This window comes from Zingiber officinale, chromosome 2A (genome assembly GCF_018446385.1).
Source record: "Zingiber officinale cultivar Zhangliang chromosome 2A, Zo_v1.1, whole genome shotgun sequence".
NCBI lineage: Eukaryota > Viridiplantae > Streptophyta > Magnoliopsida > Zingiberales > Zingiberaceae > Zingiber > Zingiber officinale.
In genome coordinates, this window is record NC_055988.1 from 88,939,503 (window position 1) to 88,944,849 (window position 5,347).

Consider the following 5,347-nt stretch of genomic DNA (forward strand, 5'->3'; position numbering starts at 1 on the left):
AGAAATTTGATGACCTCAGCGACATTTAAAGGGCACGAAGCACCATTGCCCGATCGTCACAGAAAACCTAGGGAGGAGCGATAAAACAACCTAAGTATCAAGTGCAAGTCCCCCGAGCGGGAGCTCATGGCTGATGGCCGAACTGGACTCATAACGGCTAGCTTTCAACGGTCGATCAGCAAAGCAAAAAATAAGGGAAACGAAAGGCAAAGTACACTAGTGGTCCAGTCAATCGGACTTGCAGCCTCTTTCGACTAGACTTAAAGGAGAGGCTTGTGATCCGCGGAAGATAGGTCAAAGTCAAGAAGACTAGCCAGCGTGGAGGAAAGATTCAAATGAAGTAGTCTGTGTTGGATCGTGAAACGTCGATAGAGGGAGGGGTGATGTGCGTAGATTATATACTCTTTTATGCATGTTTTTACGCACATTTACATACTTTGAGCATTCTTGATCTATGCATTTTTATACTTCCAACTTTCCTTTTAGCATATTTACTCTTTTGGTTCGGAGATCTGCTTTTTGTGCATTTTCTGTACACAGGAGTCGAAATTGGTGAAGATTATGCTATGCGTCCTCGGGCAAGCTTGGAAGTAATTGAAGGGAGAGAGCATCAAGGCCGTGTTCCACACATGGCCGTGTAGTCTTAACAGGAAGGGAAGAGGACATGGCCGTGTGAATCCCACACGGCCATGTCTTGATTTGAAGAAATCAGAGCAGAAGCCTTACATGGCCGTGTGGATCTACACAGCCGTGTGAGGTTTCCAGAGGCCAAGCAGATGGTGGTCGTGCGCATCACACGGTCGTGTGGAGTTTCCAGAGACCAAGCAGGTGTTGGCCGTGTGTACCACACGGGCGTGTAGCATTTCCAGAGAGCAAAAGGGCCTAGGCCGTGTACACCACACGGCCGTGCAGCATTGGCAGAGAGGGAACTGGACATGGCCGTGTGAATCTCACACGGCCGTGTCGTGGGGCCGTGTGGCGCCCGATTTCCTCCTCTATTTAAACCTTCCTTCATGAATTGAAAGGGGATCTCTCTCCTTTTGGGAGAAGGCAAGATTTGGTGGTTTCCTCCCATTCTTGGGAGGATTTCTGGGCGATTCTAAGGGAGATCTTGACGATTTCGACTCCGGAGCGAGGATTGGATCCGAAGACGAGGCTTCTTCGTAGATAAGTTTTCTCTTTCCCCCTCTTCTTGGTTTCTTGGATTGGGGATTTAAGAAATGCTTGTAATCTTTATTTCTTCGGGTTTTCTTCCTCGATTCATGGAGTAGATCTTGTATTCTAGGATTAAGGGAGTATTTGTATGATGGATTGATGTAATTTCTTATGGATTTGCCATTTTCTTGTTTCAATGACATTGTCTTGCTTGTATCAATTAGATCTTGAATAATTAATGGTGATTTGTGCTTAATTCTCATTCTTGATTGATTGTTTGGATTGCTTGTGGACTTTGTAGAGATAAACTCTCACTCGATCATCCGAGGGATCCACGTGACAGGTGCAAGCCCGTGTAAGGTCGTTTGAGAGATAATCTTGAAGAGGAAATAGGAATATTCAAGAGAGTAGGATGAATTTTGTGATTAGTTTCTTGTATCTTGATAGATTAATAAGTTGTGGGCTTCTATGTTGATATCCGAGGAAGGCATAGTAATAGGTGCGCTTTTGTGTAAGGACAACGTAGGTTCACATCTAATTGATCATATTTAGATACATTTCTCAGTCCTTAGCCGGTTATCTATTGCAAGAGAGAACCGGCAACTTTCTACAAGTGTTTGACAATTGAGGGAAAAGAATTGGTGAACCATTTACATTCAAGAAATCTTACAAAGAAACCGAAACTCCTAGAATCTCCCTTTATCATAACCCAAAACACTAAATTCTTGTTTGTTGATCTTTAATATTAGATTTGTTTACCCTTACTTTGCATTTGAAACGATTGGATAGTTGTTTAGCTAATTGGCATTGAGACATTTCTAGTGCTTATTCTAGTCCCTGTAGATACGATAATCTTTTATATTACTTGCGACATTTCCGTACACTTGCGGAGCGTAACAAGTTTTTGGCGCCGTTACCGGGGACAGCGCTATAACATTAGGAATTATCAATTCAGTTAGACTAAACATAACTTTTCTTTCTTTCTTTACATTTTCATAGTTGTAACTTTAGAATTCTGTTTCTATAAGCTTTTCTTTTCTTGAATAACATTCTTGACAATTCTTTTTGTTGCAATTCTAATTCTAATTCTAACTTTGCATTCTTGATTTCTAGCACTCTAATCTAACTTTTCTCTGTTTTCTCTTTTGATCTAGTTTCTTTCCTCTTTTCTTTTGTAAACATATCTTGCAATTTTTAGCATATGAATTATTCTAGATATTTTTCTTTTTCCTTTTATCTTTTCTTTCTTGTTTTCATTATGCACTTTCTTTCTTGCAATTTAAATTCTGCATTTACTTTCTTGCTTTTCATATTGCATTTTATTTCTTGTTTTTGATTCTTGATAATTTTCTTTTTCTTCTTGAATATCCATGAGCACTAACATGTCAAGCAGGCCCATGAGAAATTTTTCTACACCCTTTTCTGCAAGATTTTTATCTCCCATTGTGCAACCTCAAATTGAAGCAGAAAGTTTCCAACTAGACCCAGAGATAATTTTCATGATACAAGGTCACAAATTCGGAGGAGAAGTATCAGAAAGTCCTTATCTGTATCTTGAAACATTTTTAGAGATTTGTGATTTGGTGAAATGTGAAGGAGTATCAGCAGATGCAGTTCGATTGATGACATTTCCTTTCAGTATCAAGGATAAGGCAAGGACTTGGCTATATTCTCTCTGTCCTCAAAGCATCACAAGTTGGGAACAATTGGAGAAGCAATTTCTGAATCATTTTTTCCCTCCAAGTAGAACGGTGTATATGAGGAATTGCATAACAAATTTTGCTCAGGCATATGGAGAATCATTATTTGAAGCATGGGATAGATTCAAGAGTCTTCAAAGACAGTGCCCTCATCATGGTTTTGAAAAATGGTTGATTTTGCACATATTTATGGGGGAATTTCTTTCTCAGACAAGACTTTATTGGATTCATCAGCTGGAGGTTCTTTTATGGACAAAAGTGTAGATGAAGCTTATTCGTTAATTGATCAAGTGACATTGAACCTCCATGAATGGTCGAACAAAAGTTGGATGGAATTTCCCTCAGATATTCAAGAAGTGAAAGCCATAAATGTAAGAGAGTCACAAACAAAATGAAATTCAACCACCTAAAAATGTTGAAATTCACAAGTCACAGAGTGAGGAGTTCAAACATTTGGGGGCAAAGCTTAATAGTATTGTTTCAAAATGGTTTAAAGAAGATCCCCCTCCTACACAGTCAAGATCCAATGAAAAGTGTGATGATGTTGGGTTGAGAAGTGGCAAAAATCATGAAGAACTTCTGAAGAATGACATGTTTAGAATTGAGGAGAAGAATAATAGAAGATCACAAGAACTCAATTCCATTTCTCTAGGAAGTTCCCAAAGGCCAGAAGTACCTTTCCCTCAACGATTAATCACACCAACATTAGATAAGCAAGTTGGACCTCCTCCAAAAGCTCAAAGGGAATTTGGGAAAAAGGGAGTTCAGTCTTTCCCAGGACCTTCACTAAAGGTTCCTTTTCCACAAAGGTTAGTGGGGGTCAATGAAAATAAAGACTTCGGCAAATCCTGTGACACTAATATGGTTGAGTGTAGATTTTTGAATATATATGAAGATGAAGATTTTTCATATGAGGATTTTATTGATAATGTAGTGGTAAATAAGTTTTCAGATCTACCTCAAAATTTTATAAGGTGTTATAGTGACATTGAATTTTCAGATGATGAATGTGATGTGGTAGATCAACTTAAAATTGCAAGTGAAGTTATTGATCCTCTTGTTATTGATTCTCCTATTGAGGACATAGATGTTGGTTTATTTTTTGATGTATTTGTTGATGATGATGATATGGAAGAATGTGTAGGGAGCTGTGTTGTGGAAGCAGCATCTTAAGGTTCACCACCTTTGTCAAGACAACCCTTAGAGGTTTTAAGAATTGATCATGTTGTGGAACAATGTGTAGGGACTTTACAGAGCTAGTAGAGTCTCAAGAATCACCATCATTGATATCATCAACACCTGAGCTAGAGCCACTACATAATTCTGAAGAAGTCACATCCCATTGTTTAGAACTTTCAGGTACATCTCAACAATGCAAGGTTAGTATTCTTAGTGATCTTTTAGAAAATTTCATAGATGTACCTATAATTGATTTTGTTGGATGTGATTCATTTTTTGATACATACTCAATTCATACTAATATGATTCTAGTTCCTTCTTATATTACATTCTTGTGGGAGGTTTGTTTTTCTTTTGGGTGTGTAGGTTTTCGAGAGGCCAATAATGGGAAGCTCATACTGAACTGTCTTCGACCACCTGAAACAACTTTAAAGAAGACGAAGATGGAGAGGGCGATACATCACTTTTTAACTCCAATATTGAAAGCTCCCTCCATAATAAGAGCCCTTGGTAGGAGGGTTCTAAAATATCTTACCCCTCCAAGAGCAAGATTTAGATGAATCTAATGAGGTGGTCGAGCTGATGACCTTAAACAAGCGCTTCTTGGGAGGCAACCCAAGTTCAATCTTGTTTTCATTTTACTTTTAGTTTCTTTTTATTTTGTTGATAATAAATCATACCCTCTACTTAATTCTTCTTGTCTATCTTATTTTTGTAGATTTTAAAGTTGTGGAGGATTGTGAACATTGGATAGAGGAGTATCTTAAAAAAAAAACATGAATGTCAACCATTTGGAGCTCATCACTTGGTAACTTCTCTTAAAATCTTCTCCACATTGTTTTTAGTTTTCATTGGGACAATGAAAATTTTAAGTCTGGGGGGATGCATTAGATGCATTTGATTTGCTTTGTTTGTTTTTGTTTTTGCTTATGTCTTGCATTTTGTTTTGATTTTTTTTTTTTTTTGCTTATGTCTTGCATTTTGTTTTGATTTTTTGTGGCATACATCTTGAGAACATCAAATCTTCACTTATATGCTTTCTTGGATTCAAGTGAAATGTTAGCATGATTATTGTCTTGATTCATGATGTTCGAATGATGCTAGTAGTAAACTTTGTGTAGTTCTTTTTTTCTATCTTGGGAAGAATTAATAAGCTAAGAATCTTATGGTGATGAGTTTTAGTTTTGGTTCAACCTTAAGGATTTTATCTTCACTACACTTGTGCTTGATGCTTGAATAGTTGATGTCATTGAAATAGTCATGATTCATCTTGTTTGCTTAGTACTTGGTTTCCATGGTGATTTCTCAACTTT

The 5,347-nt window shown here is 37.6% G+C and overlaps 1 non-coding gene across 1 annotated transcript; it reads right to left on the minus strand.

The window, feature by feature from the left end:
• Positions 1-2,910: 2,910 nt before the first annotated feature.
• On the minus strand, positions 2,911-3,016 carry LOC122044574. The gene has a single exon (XR_006129608.1). It is a non-coding gene; the product is annotated as a small nucleolar RNA R71 (small nucleolar RNA).
• Positions 3,017-5,347: the final 2,331 nt, after the last annotated feature.